Source organism: Erythranthe guttata, chromosome 6 (genome assembly GCF_056151865.1).
Source record: "Erythranthe guttata isolate IM_541 chromosome 6, IM_541, whole genome shotgun sequence".
In the NCBI taxonomy this organism is placed as follows: domain Eukaryota; kingdom Viridiplantae; phylum Streptophyta; class Magnoliopsida; order Lamiales; family Phrymaceae; genus Erythranthe; species Erythranthe guttata.
Genome location: NC_142538.1, coordinates 13,108,842 through 13,128,457, shown reverse-complemented (window position 1 = coordinate 13,128,457; position 19,616 = coordinate 13,108,842). Strand labels below are relative to the sequence as shown.

Here is a 19,616-nt window from a genome sequence, read left to right as displayed (position 1 = left end):
AGCAGCGCAAGGCGGTGGTGGAGCAGCGGCGGCGGTAGCACAAAAAGGTGAGGGGGAGCAGCGGCGGCGGCGGCTCAAGGAGGGGCGGGAGCAGCGGCGATGGCGCAAGGAGGTGAGGGGAGCAACGGCGGCGGCGGAGGGCTGTGGGCAGAGAGTGAGTTAGAGAGAGATGAAGAGAGAGAAAGAAAGAAAGAGAAGAGAGAGTTAGAGAGAGATGAAGAGAGAGAAAGTAAAAGAGAGAGAGTGGGGGAGGGGACGGCTGCTAGATAGATGTGAGAGTGGAAAAAGAAAAAAAAAAGGCTAGGTTTTAGGGTTTTAAATTATAATTAAAAAGGAAAAATGGGTATTTCAATTTGTCTAGGGGGGTCTATCAAATTAAGATTAGAATTTGAGTTTTTGATTAGAAAAGAAAAATCCACAGACCTATCACTATATATTTTCAAAACTAGGGGTTTATCCTACATATCCCCTATTTAATAAGAAGAATATTTCATTTGCAATTTATTTAAGAAAATAAAATAAATAATGGAATTGAGTACCAATGGTATTGCAAAAGAAAACACATAATGGAATTTATTACAAAAATTATAATAAAAATAACTTGGTAAATACAAAAATATGATAACAAACAAATAATGAATAATACAAAATAATGGTAAATACAATTTTATTTACAAAACAATGAAAAAAAATGTGATCCAAATTTATTGAAATAAAATCATAAATATGTAACATCAAATCAGAAATAAAAAAAAAATTAAAAAAAAATGCAGATTTGGTGGAAGTATAATATATATAATATAAAAATACATTGGACACTAAAATATATGAGGAAAAAATAAGAATCGTGTTGTTATACATATCCACACAATTCCTTTATGGACTAAGTATTAAACACTACGTGTCATTTTCTCCTTTGTGCTAATCTTAGTTAGCATGACAAAAGTATTATATTCTTTGTATATAAATAGAGGTAATGGGAGAGGAGGAATGCAGTAGTTTTGATTTTCAATTTCAATCTCTTAGCAACATTTATAGCTTAGCTATCTCTTCATATATGTTTATCGGATTACAATTTTGCTAGAATTTATTATTTATTCTATAACACGTTATCAGCACGAGTTTTTGCTCGATAGGGATTTACTATTTTCGTATTCTTCTTTCTATTTTATTTTACGAAAATCCAGATCCTCGATCTATTGTCGAAAAGACAAACGAGAATGATTAGCGAATACTTCGGTATTTTATACGCTATCATTTCTCAAAGGATATGATGGATTCGTGTATATTAATCTATTACTTATTTATTTGTTGAATTGCAGCTGAAATTTGTATTTTCAATTAAGCTTGTGGATCCCAAGCAGTGCTATAAGCACGTTATAATTTTAACAGATCTGTGGGCCGACTCAGAGGCCAAGATATTAACTCCGAGCATGATACTCGTCGAGTGAAACATATAATAATCTCCGTTGAAGGTCGATTTAGAGACTATGAGATTAACTTCGAGCACAAGCTCGTGGAGCTGGGGAAATAATAATCTCCATTTAAAGCCGATTTAGAGGCTATCTTTTTAACTCCGGGCATAGTACCCGTAGAGCTTAACAGAGACCGTATAGAGGTCATACTATAACTCCGAGTCGAAAAACTCGTTGAGTCAAGACGTTGGAATTCCCGTCAAGTAAATGAAATTTAGCTCCGAGTCTAAGCTCGTTGAGACAAGAAAGCCGATTTAGAGGCTAAATTATTAATATAGCTCCGGGCCTAAGCTCGTTGAGACAAGAAAGTCGATTTAGAGGCTAAATCGTTAATATAACTCTGAGTCTAAGCTCGTTGAGACAAGAAAGTCGATTTAAAGACTAAATATCTGAATATATCTCCGAGCCTGAAGCTCGTTGAGTCAAGACGTGATAATATCCGTCAAAAGCCGATTTAAAGGCCAAATACCTGAATATATCTCCGAGTCTGAAGCTCGTTGAGTCAAGACGTGATAATATCCGTCAAAAGCCTTTAAGCCTGAAGCTCGTTGAGTCAAGACGTAAAAATATCCGTCAAAAGCCGATTTAAAGGCCAAATATCTGAAAATATCTCCGAGCCTGAAGCTCGTAGAGTCACTAGACGAGGTAAAATCCGTCAAGAGCCAACTTAGAGGCTATTGATCACAAGTCCAAATTTAAGGGTTTTGATTTATTTTGTACCCACTGTATATAAATCTCTATTGGAAGGTGTGATTCCCAAGATTGAGTTGTTTTGAATAAACCCACATGTACATATCTCCCTTGGATGATAAATACCCGAGGTCGAGCTGATTTTGATACACGTACATGAAAAACATGGACAAATATGACTATTGCCTACTCGATAGTGCAACTACACACTCAATATTCAATAATAAAATATATTTCTCGAGTGTGACTTCGTGCAAGGCACAAGTTAAAACCATAGCAGGTTCCGCAGAAATAATAGATGGCTCCGGGAACGCAACAATTGTGTTGCCTAATGGTACCACTTTGCATATTGAAAATGCATTGATATCCGGTAGATCAAATAAGAATCTACTGAGTTTTAAAGATGTGGGACGCAATGAGTATCATTTAGAGACACAGGTTGAAAATACCGTGGAGTGTCTATGCGTCACATCATATGTCATGGACAAAAGAATTGTTCATGAGAAGTTCGAAGCGACAGCTTCTGGACTGTATTGTGTCCAAATTCGAGCTTTCGAATCCTACGCCACTATGCCATGGAAACTTGTTAATCCCGATATACACGGGTTATGGCATGATGGACTGGATCATCCAGGAACGACTATGATGCGTAGGATTGCACAACATACTAAATGACATCCATTAAAAGATCCAAAAATCTTGATGTCCAATGAATATTTATGTGAATCGTGTTCACAAGGAAAGCTCATTATAAAACCTTCCATTGAAAAGGTCGATTATGAATCACCATCGTTTTTACAACGTATTCATGGTGATATTTGTGGACCAATACACCCTGCAAGTGAGCCATTTAGATATTTTATGGTTTTGGAGGACGCATCTGGTAGATGGTCCCACGTATGCTTATTATCTACGCGAAATGTTGCATTTGCTCGTTTGCTAGCACAAATTATTAAATTTCGAGCACATTTCCCTGATTATCCCATCAAAAATATAAGGATGGATAATGCCGGAGAATTTACATCATAAACTTTTGATGAGTATTGTGCAGCACTGGGAATAAATGTCGAGCACCCAGTAGCATACGTTCACACTCAAAATGGACTGGCGGAATCTTTGATTAAACGCGTCCAAATAATTGCTCGTACTTTGCTGATAAGATCTAAACTCACTAGTGCTGCATGGGGCCATGCAGTATTGCATGCATCAGCACTGATTAAATTACGCCCCACTGCTTATCATATGCATTCCCCAATGCAATTGGCATTAGGCTTTGAGCCCGATATTTCGCACATTCCCACATTTGGTTGCGCCGTGCAAGTGTCAGTACCTCCTCCTCAGAGGACTAAAATGGGTCCCCAACGCCGACTTGGCATATACATTGGGTTTGATTCACCGTCCATTATTAGGTTCTTGGAACCAATGACGGGTGATTTATTTACCTCTAGATTTGCGGATTGTCTTTTTGATGAGACATTATTTATACCAATTGGTAAGGATATTCAGAATATCAGTGATAATGATAAACAAAAACCAATCGAGAATCTCACATGGTGTGAGCAACACTTATCTCATCTCGACCCACGCACCTCTGAATGTGAAAATGAGATCCATAGAATCATTCATTTACAAAATATTGCCAATAGACTTCCTGATGCATTTAATGATGCGAGTAAAGTTACGAAATCTTATATTCCAGCTGTGAATATTCCAGCTAGGATCGCTGTTCCTGAAGAACATGCGAAAATGAATGATGATCCCCCACGACAAAAACGGGGTAGACCAATTGGATCAAAGGACGTTGTTCCTAGAAAAAGAAAGGGGAAAATTGATGAACCCTCGGACCAAGTGGTTCCTAATGAGAATGCTCCAGATGAATCTGTTGAGCCTGATATCGAAAAAGCGATATCAAATCCCGGGAATACCGAGAATCCCATAAGTTATTGCAATGAAATATAGGATAGAAATGAGACAATCATCGATAATATTTTTGCATTCTCGGTTGCACAAGAAATTATGTACGATGATTATGATAGTGAACCGCGTTCCATAATGGAATGCCGCCAAAGAAATGATTGGCCTAAGTGGAAGGAAACAATAAAATCTGAACTGGCTTCCCTAGAAAAACGGAAAGTATTCGGGCAAATTGTTCAAATTCCGGATAATGTAAAGCCCGTTGGGTATAAATGGGTATTTGTCCGTAAGAGGAACGAGAACAATGAAATTGTGAGATATAAAGCCCGCCTTGTAGCTCATGGTTTCTCCCAGCGGCCTGGGATTGATTATGATGAGATGTATTCACCAGTTATGGATACGATCACTTTCCGTTTTCTTATCAATATGGTCGTCCAAGAGGGACTGGACCTGCGTCTAATGGACGTTGTAACGGCCTATCTATATGGTTCACTAGATTCTGATATTTATATGAAAATTCCCGATGGATTTAAAATGCCAAACTCTGGCGCTCCTCGTGAGCTGCACTCAATCAAATTACAGAGATCATTGTATGGTCTATAGCAATCCGGTCACATATGGTATCATAGATTGAGTGAATACCTTATCAGGGAAGGTTATAAAAATGATCCTATTTGCCCAAGCGTTTTTATTAAAAGATCAGAAACCGGATTTGCTATTATTGCGGTTTATGTAGATGACATGAACCTCATTGGCACTCCTGAAGAGTTGGCCAATGCTGCTGAATATTTAAAGAAAGAGTTTGAGGTCAAGGACCTTGGAAAAACCAAACTCTGTCTTGGTATTGAGCTTGAGCTTAAAAATAACGGCATACTTATACACCAATCTGCATATACTAAACGAGTGCTCAGAAAGTTTAATATGGAAAATTCTAATTCATTAAGCACCCCTATTGTTGTGCGCAATTTAGATCCTCAAATGGATCCGTTCCGACCTAAAGAATTTAGTGAAGAGATACTTGGCCCAGAAGTGCCGTATCTAAATGCTATCGGAGCGTTAATGTATCTAGCACAATGCACTCGACCTGATATAGCTTTTGCGGTAAATGTGCTTGTGCGATACAGTTTTGATCCTACCCGGGGACACTGGAATGGTGTTAAACATATTTTTAGATATCTCCGTGGTACTGCAGATTTTAGATTATTTTATTCAAAGAATGCAACTAACCAAGGGTTAGTTGGTTATGCCGATGCGGGATATAGATCTGATCCCCACAAAACTCGCTCACAAACTGAATATTTGTTTTGTTATAATGGTGCAGGTATATCTTGGCGATCTACCAAACAGACATTGGTGGCCACCTCCTCAAATTATTCAGAAATAATAGCCCTTGATGAGGCAGGGAGAGAATGTGTTTGGCTACGATCCGTTATTTCCCATATACGAAATTCCTGCCAATTATATCCAGTTACAAACACGCCCACAGTCATTTACGAAGACAATGCTGCTTATATAGCGCAACCAAGGGGCAGATACATAAAATGTGATAGGACCAAACATATATCACCAAAGTTCTTCCACACACATGAGCTGCAGAAGAATGGAGAGATCGATGTTCGACAAGTTCGCTCATGCGACAATCTCGCTGATTTATTTACAAAGTCCTTACCGACTTCTACATTTGAGAAGTTGGTATACGCAATTGGAATGAGAAGAGCCAGTGTGAAGCAAGATTGATGTCCCATTTTGGAAGCTATATTGCTCATTTCAGGGGGAGCAATGGAGCGCTGCACTCTTTTTCCCTGATGACTAGTTTTGGTCCCATTGGGTTTTCCAGCAAAGGTTTTTAACGAGGCAGCTTCTGCACATGACTTGGATTGAGTTATGCACTCTTTTTCCCTTCTGATCGGTTTTGTCCCACTGGATTTTTCGACTTGAGGTTTTTAACAAGGCATATATTTTACTCATCCAATTTACAGCTGACATTATAATACTTAGTCCAAGGGGGAGTGTTGTAATACATATCCACACAATTCCTTATGGACTAAGTATTAAACACTACGTGTCATTTTCTCATTTGTGCTAATTTTAGTTAGCATGACAAAACTATTATATTCTTTGTATATAAATATAGGCAATGGGAAAGGAGGAATGCAGTAGTTCTGATTTTCAATTTCAATCTCTTAGCAACATTTATAGCTTAGCTTTCTCTTCATATATGTATATCGCATTACAATTTTGCTAGAATTTATTACTTATTCTATAACAAATTGGATTTTATGAATTCTATTGAAATGATAATTAAATACTATGGAATATATAATATAAAGGAGTTTTTGTGCATAAGTCCCCAACCAAACATCTTTATTATTCTAGATTTAGGGGCTATATTTCTTTCACCAATAAGCCCATCCCTTTAATATTTATTATAAATAAAGTAAACATTCATGTATATGACCATATTACCCCCAACCCTTTTTTATACCAAATTCTTAATTGTAACTCCAATTTAATCAATTTTGTCCACAAAAATCCAATTTTGACCACAAAAATTCAATTTTGACTTTTTTTTTTCAAAACAATTTTTTTTGCCGCCAGTCTCCATCGTTGACTTTTCGATTTTTCTTTTATTCCGGATTTTTTCGCCGGTCTCCGGCGATGACTTTTTATTTTTTTTCCTTTCTGGTTTGTTTTTTTCCGCCGCCGGATTCCGGCGTTGACTTTTTTTAGTGGTTTTTAAAGTTTTTTTTTGTTTTTTTTACGTCCACCGCTAAACGTTGACCGTAATTGTGTTGTCACTAATAGTAAATTAACGTAATTATACTGTCAATGACAGTTAATTAACGTAATTGTACTGCCCTTGACAATACATTTATGTAATTGTTCAGCCGTTGATAGTAAATTAACGTAATATTATTATTTTTTATTATTTTTTTTGATTTGTTGACAAGTCACCGTAATTATATTACCGTCGTTGACAGTAAAATAACTGTAAACACAATAATACTACTGTCAACAACATCAATATTATTATTTTTCGGGTTTTTTGTTTTGTTTGAGATATTCACGGAGTAACGTAATAATATTACTGTCTATTATTGTAATATTACTGTAAACAGAATAATATTATTGTGGTTGACGGTAATATTATTGTTGTTATAGTAATATTGTTCTCAACCACATCAATATTATTATTTTGTTTGTGTTTTTTTGTTTGTTTGAGTTATTCACGGAGTAACGTATTGACATTACTGTCTATTATTGTAATATTAATTCTTTTGGCTTTTTATTATGTTTACATTTGTTGAACGGTCAACATAGTAATATTACTCTATTACACAATAATAATGAATTTTGTTGTGTTAATATTACTGTGTTAGAGATTAATATAGCAATATTACTGTGTTAACTTGTAGTTTAGTTAATTAAACCATTCTACTATAGGAGTTTTGCTATGATAAATTAATGAATTGTGTTACTTGGACGTATACTAGGTACGGCAAAAACCGGCACAAAGATTACGAATTTCGGTTTCTTCATTTCATGTATCTTGCCAATGATCAACACACAATCTTAACTGATATATATATATATATATATATATATATATATATATATATATATATATATATATATATATATATATATATATATATATATATATATATATATATATATATATATATATATATTTGCAATTGCATTAGTTAATTAGGTGTTGGTAATTAACCGGAACCAAAAAATGTAGAGAATGATGAACAGTAAGTAACTAGGCAGCACCAAAGGTGACAATTTGCTGCCGGCACTAGAAACGATGCTGCGGTGGTTGTTGACCGGTGATGTTGCTGCGGCGGCGGCAGGAGAGGAGGAACGGGGCGGTGCATCCCTTGAAGAAGAGATTAGTTGTGGTGGTGGAACAACCGGTGATAGCGGCGGCGACGGCGGACATAATTACTAAAATTCAATACCCTCAATCCATCCCCGAGAACTGGATTTTATTTTTCTTTAATTATATTTTGGCCCCCATATTCTTCCCTTATTTAACTCACTCCACTCTAAACAAATAACTAATGTCTGACCCCAAACCAATTTTGAGCTTAATTTAAACAATAAATGAATAACGAGGACATGATGAAAGATTGTACTATCCTCTCCTATTAGGATTACTAGTTCACCTACAATCAATCTACCCTTATGTAGCTAATGACTTCAAAAAACGATAATTCCATCAACTACTACTAATTAAAACATGATTATTTTGTTATGAATGTTATTAAACAAGAAATCTTCTTTAACAAGATATTTTGAATTTCTAAAATAAGAGAGTTTATAAACAATTCACATATAATAACATAACAATCCAAAGAACAAAATTATTACAAATTAAATAATTAATTGAGTAAAAAATAATCCAATTTAATCTAATTCGACATAGATAAGTAAAAGAGGCCCTAATGATTCTCATTGTATAATAAAATAAGAACAACTCTTCCTCGGTTCAGCAGAAGGTAGATTAATTACTCCATAAACATCCATGAAAATTACTCAATATTCATTCAAGTTAGATTAAAATTACAAATACTTCATTAAAGAATAACAAAAGATTACATGGCAAATATTGAATATTGCAAAAATTGAAAAAGCCTTATTTCAAACATCGAGTACGAGATGCTTAGAGACAATTGAAGAAAATTTTCAGGATTTTCAAGAACAACAAAGAAATCACAAACTTTGAGGAATCCAAAAAAAAAAAAAAAAAACCCTATCATGTTCGAAACACCATCAACTAGACGCTTTGAAACAATTGACAAGATTTGTAAGATAAAAAAGAATCCCCATACATACATATATCAATAAACAATTCCAATAACATGATATAAAAAATAAAAATAAAAATAAAAATAACAAACCTTGAGGAATCCAATGAATCTCGCCGGAATACAGATCGAATATTATCGAATTTTGTTGTTCTTTTTATTGATCATAACATCCCATAAACCGGGACAAGCCGCACCTATAGATAACCAGGGGCCGGTGACGGTTTGTGGGATGTTTGGCCAATTGAACAACCATAATTGTATCATCCATCGTCTACAATAAATTTGATTTGTAGGTTATTTCGTCATAGAGGTACCCTATTTATAATAAAATATATAAGTCTAGTTACAATCTAACTACAACTCCTACTCTAAGTATAACTCTATAATAATAATAAGTTCATTATATTTATAATAAAAGAAAATTCAATCGCATTCTAGATTGGCTTAACTTGGTTTGCACGATACATAATTACGTATTACTAATACATAATTATATTATTAATATATAATTAATTCTCTCAAAAAATTTATATAAAAAAAAAATTAGTCCAAAAAACAACACTAGAAAGATATGACATGCTTTGTTAAGAATCCGAGGGGAAAAAACAAAAATAACCAAGTGGATGTAGTAATAAAAAAAGAGGGAACAAGTAGAATACATGAAATTCAAATTAGGAATCTTGATCAGTAGTTGTTAAGTGTATATTTTTACACTTTATCGTACCTTTTTATTTGAGCTTTTGGTGTATTTTAACGATAATTGGTGCGTAAAAAGTTGATTTATTGTATTTTAGGTACAAATTGAAGAATTGGAAAAGTATGAGGTCAAAACTGCAATTTTGGAGAAAATATGGGCCAAAAGTGAAAAAATCAAAATTCTGAAGATTTAAAGCTCGGACCCCGTACGAGTTTTAGTTCAAATTGTGGGACCCCCGTCCGAGACTCCGAAGCTGCGCAGTAAAGGGATTTTAATTGCACAAGGAAACTGCCTTCTTCCCCAAGTTCTTCACCCTATATAAGACCAAACCAAGCACACAATTGAAGATCTTTTTTTACGCAAATTTGGAGAGCAACAAAGCAATAACGAAGAATTCGAAGACTCTAAGCATAGATTTATCGTTTATGAATTATTATATTTGTGTTTTTCCTTTAATCATGAGTAGCTAATGTTCTTATTTCTAGGATTTTATTTGGAACCCTATGTGGGATTTATGAACCCAATTCTATGATTTTATGCAAGTATTAATTCCGAATTATTTCTTCTACTTGTTTTATTAAGTTCATGAAACTGGCCACTTTATGCGCTTTTATGTTATTGTTAATCGCATGAATCGGAAGATCGGGTTAATAATTAGAACTGTGGTAGAAGAGCTTTTGTGGTATTAACATAGGAATATAGTTAATCTCTTAGGTAGCCATTATAGAGATTTGTGCTTAATGCTGTGTTCTAGAATTAATTGCATAGGAATATAGTAATTGAATCTAGAGTATTAGAATCGTAATACACGCGGAAGCGGGTTATGATTATTTTAGCATCTCAGGTTAATAATCCGGGTTAATTGCTTGCATAATTGAAGGAATTGGGGGAGTAATAATCACATAGGGGGGAGAATAAAATCCTAGGCTTGCTTATCTTGATTGAATCTTCGTTTTAAATTGCTTTCTTGTTTTTGCTTGCTTTTAATTTAGTTTAATTTAGTTAATTCTCTCTAAAATTCGACTGTGTAGGGTGGGCTTGATAATAATTGGTAGAATTTAGAGTCTAGGATTAGATAATTAAATATTCCATGTGGGTTCGATATCCGGACTTTTAGTCCACTATATTACTTGTACGATACGTGCACTTGCGTGTAGGTATTTTAACCAACAAGTTTTTGGCGCCGTTGCCGGGGACTATTTTAATTATTTATTTTATTCTAGCTTTAGATTTGAACAATTTTCACGATTCACCCATTTAATTTTTGTTTTATTTTATTTTTCTTTTTAGGTACTGTGTATGCGCAGGAGACTCGATCTAGCTAGAGAACCGTTTGATCCCGAAATCGAACGTACTTTTCGAGCGGCTAGGAGACTTCAACGCGAAAACAATATAATGTAGGACGAAGAACGCAGGGCCGCAGGCAATTTACTCGAGGCCAACGGAAACCAAGTCCAAGACCCACCCCTCCAACTTCCAACACAGCCAGCAGTTAGGCCACGAGCACTTCAAGATTACATAATCCCAACTCTAGACGGATTCCGCCCGAGCATCCAATATCCACCCATTGAGGCGCACAATTTTGAGATCAAGCAAGGTCTTTTGACGATGCTCCAAAATAACGGGCTATTTAGTGGGTTGGCAGGTGAAGATCCCCATCTTCACATTGTCAATTTTCTAAATACCTGTAATTCCCACCGTCAAAACGACGTTTCCCAAGAGGCGCTTCAATTAATTCTCTTCAAGCACTCCCTACAAGGAAGAGCTCGCCAGTGGTTGATGTCCCAACCCCCCCACTCTATCTCGTCGTGGCCTCAACTCCTCAACCTTTTCATGAAAGTTTATATATAGCTCACCCGAGAAGGACGAGAGAATCCGACGAGAAATTCATAATTTTGTCCAAGAGCAAGGCGAGCAATTATACGAGGCATGGGAAAGATTTAAAACTCTTTTGCGGCAGTGTCCAACACATGGAGTCGAACAATGGCGGCAAATCCACATCTTCTACCAAGGGATTAACGAGAATGCACGAACGGTCTTAGATGCATCAACCGGGGGAAATTTTATGAGTCAATCGATACCGGATGCTTTCATCATGTTGGATCAAATTGCTCAAAATCGGTTTGCCAAGTCAAGCGAGAGGACGGTTAGTGGAGCCAAGAAAGTTCCCGGAGTGTTGGAGTTAGATGCAATTACGGCCCTTCAAGCTCAAGTGACCCAAATTGCTCAACAAAATCAACTCCTTCTACAGCACATCAAAGCAAATCCACCACAACAAGTCCAAGCCGTTGAATCTCCATGTTGTGAAATTTGCGGTGGAAATCACTACACGCTCCAATGCCAACAAGATGTGGAATTGCTCAACTACGTCAATAACGCGCCTCGCCAATTCCAAAATCAAGGGTGGAGATCACAAGGGCAGTATGGAGGAAATCAACAAGGCCAAGGATATCAAAGACCTCAAGGTCAATTCCAAAATCAAGCCCCTCCTCAACAAAGCTATCAAGACAACAATCCACCGGCCCAAAAATCAAACACGGAGGAGATATTGGCCCAATTCATGACTGCTACCCAAGCATCGCTGCGGAATTTGGAGAATCAATTCGTTCAATTCGTTGTGAACCAAGAGAAACGTCCGGCGGGAGCATTGCCATCAAATACGGAAGATCCTCGAAAGCAAAAGTTCGAGACGTGCCAAGCTATCGATTTCAAAATCGAGAAAAAGGAAGAAATTCAAGTCAAGCCGCAAGTCACTGTAGCCGAATGGGTTGAGCCAATCCCATATCCACAAAGATTGCTAACGAAAAAGATCGAGGTCGAGACGTGCCAAGCCGTCACCTTGAAAAACGGTAAGCAATTGGAGGAAGCCCCACGAAAAGAGAAGAGGAACACGGTAATCGAGAAGCCGAAAGTGAATGAGGAAAAATAATCAACTCATGAAGAGCCACCATCAACGGTGCCTTCGCAAGTCCCTCCAATTCCTTATCCTCAAAAGTTTATAAAGAAGAAGCTCGATGCCGAATATCAAAGATTTTTGGACAAGTTGAAGGAAATTCGCATAAATATTCCTTTCATTGAAGCACTTCAAAAGATGACAAAGTGGGTGAAGTTCCTCAAGGACATCGTGAAGAAAAGTAAGAAATTACAAGGGAACGAGATGATCCAACTCACGGAGCAAATTAGTGCAATTCTCACTCGGCCTCTTCCACAAAAACTCGGCGATCCAGTATCTTTGAGTGCAGGAGATGATGGCAAAAACGGGAATTGGACGGAGCAAGTTTACTTCATGGATTCACTTTTAAATCCTCCGAGAGAAAGTCATACGAGTCGAGGTTTTAACGACGATGAGAATGCAAGAAGATGTTGCCACCCAAAGATTCGAGCAAGTCACGAGAGAAGGATGAGTCAAGCTATTGTGGTCGTAAGGAGAAAATAAAAAAGGAATTGCACAAAGGACAATTGGTGTTATTGTGCAAATCCCGTCTTTGGTTATTTCCAAGGAAGCGCAAATCAAAGTGGTCGCGGCCGTTTATTGTCCAAGAAATTCTTCCTCACGAGGTGGTCAAAATAAAGGAGCGAGATTCAAATCGTACGTTCAACGTGAATCGGAGCCGGCTCAAACCGTATTGGGAAGCGAGTGAAGATTGCCAAGTGACTTCGGTCACTTTTGCTTGAAAATAAAGAAGCAACGTTCGGCTGAAGACTTTAAACTTAGCGCTTCTCGGGAGGCAACCCGAGCTTTATTGTTTTTTTGTTTTTCGAAGTTTTCTTTAATTTTTCGTTTCGTTTTTATTGTCATAGGCATGCATTCTAATTAATCTATTTGAATTTTAATCACTACAAGAAATTTTGGTTTTAGTGACGATTGTGTATGATCGTTAAAAGTTAGAAAATGGTAGCTAAAACTTATAGCGACCAAATTAAGCTTGGTCACCGGTGGTCACAACAGGGTAGTTACTAAAAGTACTCAGTGACAAGAAAATTAATTGGACGCTAAAAGATGAGATTTAGTGGCGAACTAATAATGGTCACTAAAAATATAATTATTAACGACCAGTTTTTGACTCGCTAATGTAAATTTTATGGTGGCAATAATATTAACATGGTTGCTATAGCAACATATATAGTGGCCATATAATTTTGGTCGCTAAATGATATATACGTATAGTGACCATATTTTATTGTTGCTATAGGATATATATTTGGCCACCACATTTTTTGGTTGCTACATAATATACATATAGTGACGGTATATATTGGTTCATAAATAATATATCTGCTGGTTGCTAAAATATATACATATAGTGACCATATTATTGGTTGCAATAGTTTTTACACGATTGCGGCAATTATTAAATTTACTGACCAATTCAGACCAATAATTAATTGGTTGCATTAATCATTAATGTTTATTTGCAACAGTGGCTGTAAAAAAAAATTAAAATAAAACTAAAGCTTGCAAATTTACACATTATCAATCAAATGTGAATATTATAATTTCAATCTATCATACTACATACAATAATAAATCAATCATTTCAAATAATAAGAAAGATTACTATAATTATTTCATAATAAATTCCACTTCATAAATTGTTAAGCGACAACAAATATGACTTCCACGATAACGTTCTTTCACTTCATCAAACAGTCCAACCTGAAAAAGGGAAAAAAATCAATTAGAAAATAAGAAATCATATGATAGAATCAATTCCAATCATTTGTCACTTAGTAGTACTCAAAATTCAATAATGTATCTGCGCTCAAAATTTAATAAATAATAGTGAAGAAATAGAGATTCTCACCTGAAGTCCAATGCAAGTGCTATAAAAACACCTTACTTCGGAGTCATGCTCAAGTCTTTAATGAGAGCATAAATATACTCAACACCTATCAAATATTAGAATTAAACAAGTTATCGAATGTTAACATAATCGTTTACTATTCGGTTCTATTTCATATAAACATCCTAACTTAAATCTTATGCCATAACTGACAATCGAACATAATACACAATTTCTATGGCGTTCTATTTACCAAATACAACACACTCCAGGCATCAATTCACATGGTACGGAGTTGACTCGTGTTTGTTTGACGAGTTCTCGAAACAAAGGTTTAAAACATTTGTTTCCACAATTTCTTTGAAAAATCATAACAATTGGTACGATTATCCAAATTGGGAACGTAATATGCCAAATAAAAGCTAACAACTGCATCTACATGTTCACTGAAGACTCTGATCACAAATTATGATCCCAGCATATGCAAAACAGGCCCAAAAGATGATTACAGAAAACTGCCAGAATTTCGGATAAATTCTCTTTTCTGGTACAGTTTATTGTAAAATTCATAAGTATTTGCAAAGTTATCCAAATTGGCCAAACAATATACCAAATCAAAGCTGACAACTTCATCTAAAAGTTTACTTAAGAAATATATCCCAAATTATTATCCTAAGACGGTAATAAAACCCAACGAAGATGATTCATCAAAACTGCCCTGTTTTTGGCAGACTCACTGCCGTCAAATTCTCATCTCTAAAAGGCTATAAAACTTGCTCGAATTAGAAGCAATTTAACACTTACATATAATTATCATGGTCCTCGACGACTTTTGTGAAGAGACTGATTCGAAAATCTCACTCCAAACCCTTCGATTTTGGCTCCGAAAACAGGTGCGGCAGAAGGTTTACTATTTCTCAGAATTTCGCCAACATAGCTGTCGGGTTAAATTTGGTTATATAAATTGAAGAAATAACTAACAAAGTCTTTCTCAAATAACAAAGTCTTCTCACCTCGAGTTAGCACCAAAAGCAACATCATAGACCAAAATTTTCTTAGGTACACAACCACGAATGACACACCTGAAATAAGAATCCATTAGTTTCTTAAGCTTCACCTTCGATCACATTACTTTAAACTTGTTGCTCAATGTGCATAAGAAAAATTTCAAATAACTAATGACTCAAACAACTAATGACACATATAGATGCTAACTATGGACATTAAACTAGAAACCAACGTTATTTGTTGTCACATTTTCTTCCAAAAATTGTAGCAGGCCGTACGCTTATCCAAATTGGGAAAACAATATACCAAATAAAAGTTCACAACTTTATCTACAATTGTGATGAAGATACCAACCCCCAATTACTAAGATAACACAACAATAAAAGCCCGAAAAGTTGAATACAGAAAACTGCCAGAATTGTTTTGGACAAACTTGTTTGCTGTCACAGTTTATTTGAAAAATCATAACAATTTGTAGAGTTATCCAAATCGACCAAATAATATACCAAATACAACCTCACAACTCAATATACAAATCATCAGAAGACACATAACCTAAATTATTACTCCAACATAACAAAAACAGCTCCGTATGATGATTAGGCAAAACTGCCCTGTTTTTTGACAGATTCGCTGTCGTCTGATTCCGACCCCTAAAAGGCTATAAAACGTGCTTGAATTGGAAATAATTAAACACTTACGCACAGTTTTCGAGGTCCTCTACGATTTTCGAGGAGGAATGATTCCCAAATTCACACTCCAAACCCTTCGATTTTGGCTCCGAAAACAGATGCGTAGCAGATTTTATTTCCCTTTCCGGCGAGCAGGCTGAAATTCACACCAAATTTCGGCGACCACCGCCGAATAAAACTGCCTAGCACCACCATTAATGGGAAGCTAACTTCTCGAGGTTTGTAACAATACCTTCTATCATCAATACTCCACCGTTAACACCTCCGTTCATTTAATTCTTTGAAGAGCCAAAAGCTGAAGTCCAGATAACGGCCACCATCGGCGACCTCTGCTGGAAATCACCAACACCGGTGTACATCTGAACTCACAATTATTCCAAAGGTGGGTCCTGATCGACGAGATTCATTCTCGAAGGTCTCCAAACTATTATTTTTCCTTAAAACCCAAATGTGAAATTATCTTTTCAAATCCCCAATTATTTTCCTGTAATCAAATCTTCCGAATCTCCTTTATTCAATTCAAAAATTCTCGAACAGGGGTAGGAACTAGGGCTTGGAGAAATTGGGTGAAATAGGCGAATACTTTTGGGGAAAACAAAAGAGGTAAGATAAGAGGGATTTTGGTGCAAACATAATGAAGAAATTAAGAGATAATTTTTTCTTGATTTTCTGTAATATTATGCGAGAATTGGTAGAGAGAAAGAAAACGTAAGGAGAGAGTGAACAGAGTAATGTTTTGTGATGAAGAAACGACAGAATGATAAATGGCTGTAATTTTTTTATTATTTGCATTTTCGCCCCCATCTTCCTTTTATTTTCTTTTCTTTTCTTGATTTGTTTAAAAATTAAACTAGTGACCAAATCGATTTGATTTCCGTAAGTAGTTTCATAGTAACCAAATTCAAGTGGTTGCTAGCAAACCAATTAAATGGTTGTTAATAATTAAATTAAAGACTCGTAGCAACCGTAAAAAAAATTGATGTTAAATTGGTCACTATTGACACTAAGTTATAGTGACCATAAAAATTGTCGCTACAAACTTCAACTTTAGTTGCTACAAGATGTCTAACTATTAGTGACCACTTATAGCTACCAAATGTTCGCTGGTCGCAACAAGATTTAACCCTTCCCACTTTTGCTACAAAATTACTTTTGGTCACTAAATGTGACCATTTAGTTATGGTCGTTGAGAATTTGGTCACTGAAACTAGTTTTTCTTGTAGTGAATTTTCAGGGTCGAAAACATGGTCAGGGGGTCCAGACGGCATCCGAAATTGCAAGCAAAATCCCAGACGGCCGTCTGGGAAACAGAAGGCCGCAATTTGCAGCTCTGCCTGTGGGACGGCCGTCCGAAAAATAGCCTAAAAAGTGGGACGGCCGTCCCACAACCAGTAAGGGCAAAAAAAAAAAAAAAAAAAAAAAAAAAAACCGGACAGCCATCCGAAAAAGAGCACAAAAACCGGAACGGCCGTCCGAGTTAAAAATTGGGTGTTTTAAATTTTATAAAATTAGATTTTCTCCCCCATTATTTCCTAAACCCTCCTCTTTTCTTCTCACAAACTCCCACACACAAATTTTTGAATTTTTTTCGATTTTTTCTTCCAAAATTCACAATTTTTTTTATTTTGTTGGTGTTGACAGGGAGGTTAGAGAATCGAATCAAATTCTCCAAAATCTACTTATTTGAGAGAGCTAGGGAGGAGACCCCGATCACATCGACTCCGACTTAATGAGGTGTTTTCTATCCTTAAAACTTTGTGCTAATTTCGTTGAGGGCAACGAAAAATTTAAGTTTGGGGGTGAAAAACATGTTTTTGTGCTTATTTGTTTTAGTTTGCATGCATTAGGTTTTATTCGTTTTTATTGCTTTTATCGTTTTTTTTTCCGGAATATAAAAAAAAAAAAAAATTTGCTTGAGTCGAATGCATCGATGATTTATGATGATGAGAGATGATCAATGTTTGATGATGAGATTGCTTGTTTTGTGTGATAAGGATTTGATGTTTGTTTAGCTTTCGATTCAACGGGACTTAGAAACGAATTATTGCTAGGAATCACATTTTGTGCATTGCTTTGGTTGAATGTTTTGTATTTTAAATTTGGAATTAATTTGTGCTAGATCATACTTTGTTCGGTTTTAAGACTCACCTTAGGAAATTTATGATACGAAGTATTGAGTAGTGAGTGATTTGGGATATGATTTGGGCCTTCTTTGAACCGTTTGAGCCTTTCAAGCCGATTTTTTTTATCGAAATTATCCTTAGAACCTTGATTTGAGCCTCGGAGAAAAGGTGTTCTTTCTTTTAGCCAATGTGTAAGGTAGAATAGGTGGAGATTCGTGAAAATTACCCCTTGGAGTTCGGTGGAAATTTTTTAAGGTCCTTCTTCTTCTTCGAAAAAAAAAAAGAAAAGAAAAAAAAAAGACAAATATCTATGCTTCTATATATATATATATATATATATATATATATATATATATATATATATATTAAAAAAAAAAAGAGAGAGAGAAAAAGAAGAAGAAGAAGAGACTAGAAGGGATAAATAAGGACTAGTTGTTGAATTATCTTTGAAAACTCGATCCATTGCCTAAAAAGCAAAAGTGGAGACTTTTGAACTTTTGAGAATCGAGTTTATTAAAGTCCGTAGAGGTGAATTCATTGTTTCAAGTGCCTATCTTTCAAATTTTGGCGTAATCACCTAAATTCAAGAAGAATAGCCACATATACCCATATTTCCTACCTCGAACCAAAGAGCCTAACAATTGAAAGCCACAAAGCCCCAATGATCCCAATAGCTTAATGTTCGATATAAGTAGAGTAGAATAATTTGGTGAGTATTTGGAGTCAAGCATATGCATGTAAGTATAAATTCTTTCTATCTTTAATTTGTAAATATTGGATGCTTGAAGCAATTGTATGAATTGTGGTTTTTGGTAATGGTGAGTGACTGAGTGTTGTTGAATTTTGAGCTTGCGAATGCCTAAGAATTGTCATTATAATTACAAGTTCTGAAAACGGGAAGTTGATCATTGATCTATGTGATGAGATGCAATAGTTGAGTTATTTGCTTATTGGTAGATTTTGCTTGAGGACAAACAAAAGTTCAAGTTTGGGGGTGTGTTAGGTGTATATTTTCACACTTTATCGTACCTTTTTATTGAGCTTTTGGTGTGTTTTAACGATAATTGGTGCGTAAAAAGTTGATTTATTGTATTTTAGGTACAAATTGAAGAATTGGAAAAGTATGGGGTCAAAACTGCAATTTTGGAGAAAATATGGGCCAAAAGTGAAAAAATCAAAATTCTGAAGATTTAAAGCTCGGACCCCGTACGAGTTTTAGTTCAAATTGTGGGACCCCCGTCCGAGACTCCGAAGCTGCGCAGTAAAGGGATTTTAATTGCACAAGGAAACTGCCTTCTTCCCCAAGTTCTTCACCCTATATAAGACCAAACCAAGCACACAATTGCGGATCTTTTTTTACGCAAATTTGGAGAGCAACAAAGCAATAACGAAGAATTCGAAGACTCTAAGCAT

General features: G+C 35.8%; 1 long non-coding RNA gene across 2 annotated transcripts; it reads right to left on the bottom strand.

The window, feature by feature from the left end:
- Positions 1 to 14,052: 14,052 nt before the first annotated feature.
- On the bottom strand, positions 14,053 to 16,823 carry LOC105966931 (uncharacterized). Of its 2 annotated transcripts, XR_016031847.1 has the most exons (5): positions 16,094 to 16,823; positions 15,394 to 15,462; positions 15,185 to 15,317; positions 14,402 to 14,486; positions 14,053 to 14,253 (listed from the first exon to the last, which is right to left on the bottom strand). It is a non-coding gene; the product is annotated as an uncharacterized LOC105966931 (long non-coding RNA). The 2 variants fall into 2 exon arrangements; XR_016031846.1 differs by lacking the exon at positions 14,402 to 14,486 and having other exon boundaries at positions 16,094 to 16,820.
- Between the last annotated feature and the right edge of the window lie 2,793 nt (positions 16,824 to 19,616).